This window comes from Cryptomeria japonica, unplaced genomic scaffold (assembly GCF_030272615.1).
Source record: "Cryptomeria japonica unplaced genomic scaffold, Sugi_1.0 HiC_scaffold_410, whole genome shotgun sequence".
In the NCBI taxonomy this organism is placed as follows: Eukaryota; Viridiplantae; Streptophyta; class Pinopsida; order Cupressales; family Cupressaceae; genus Cryptomeria; species Cryptomeria japonica.
In genome coordinates this window covers 70,001-71,300 of record NW_026729231.1, presented here as the reverse complement: position 1 = coordinate 71,300, position 1,300 = coordinate 70,001, and positions in this window count along the sequence as shown.

Here is a 1,300-nt window from a genome sequence, read left to right as displayed (position 1 = left end):
CGGGGCCTTCCCGCCGCATCCCTCGCCTCGCATCCCGATTCCTATGCGGTGAGTCTTCTCGGCCGCCGCGGAACTATACCTGTTATTGCTACTGCATCCTTCGGCTGGTAACCTCCTCTGCCGCCTTGGAACGTTCTCTTTGTCGGACGCGTCGCGGGATAAGGGGTTGGCACTGGTAGTCGCCCCAAGCGCGCCCGATGCATAGACCGCTCCGAGTCGACCTTGCTTTCAGCCTCTCACATGCATAGACCTCTCTGAGTCGACCCTGCAGCCTCTCACGTTTAGCCTTTGGAATCTCGCCTCACAACATGATTGCTATCCTTGATGCATCCCTTGCCTCGAGCCCTGATTGCTTTCTTGGCTGCATCCCTCCTCTCCTCACAGCCCGGTTGTCATCACTGCTTCATCCGTCGCTTCATGCATTCTGGCTGCTGGGCCCTTCCCACCGCACACCTCGATTGCTATCTCTTCTGCATCACACACCCCGATTGCTATCTCTGCTACATCCCTCGGCTCTCACTTCTGCATCCTTCGCCTCACACCTCGATTGCTATCAATGCTGCATCCGTAACCTCACACCCCGATTGCTATGCGGGGAGGCTCCTTGGCCGCCTTGGAAATTTCTGTGTGTCGGACGCACCGCGGGATAAGGGGTTGGCACTGGTAGTCGCCCCAAGTGCGCCCGATTCTTAGACCGCTTCGAGGTGACCTCGTAGCCTCTTTCGTCCAGGCTTCCTGCCTTCAACGCCCTTTTTACACCTCGATTGCTATGCGCGGGCTCGTTGGCGTCTATCACCTCTCTGCGAAGAGTGGCACGATGATTGTTGGGGTAAATCGTAGCAGTCCGATCTCTGGCCTTGGGCCATTGTGAGGGCTGATCGATTTCCTGTGCGCATCTCGTGTTCGCCCAGTAACAGACTCGACGACTTGTAATCGGTCTTGTTCCCGATTGTTCCTGGAGGTAGTCTTCGGAACTCTTGGATTTGACCTGTCACTCGAACTGTCCTCTTCCGAGGATGCTTGTGTGTGTGTGCTTGTGCCATTTCCTTGGCGGTATTAACGAGATATTAAAGAGCGGAGTGAGCGCCTCGCCCAGCTATGTTTGGGGCTCTCACTCCCTTACCCGGTGTGCGACCGCTTTGCACGTAGGTTGCGGAGCATCGCGACTCTTTCGATGTTTGGCGGTTGTCTTCCGGTGATGCGTTGGTCCCGAAGTGCACGTTACTAGCATTTCTGCCATTGTTCTCGATCTTTGGCACGTTCCTTCGTTGCAATTGGATATATATCTCCGTTTATACGC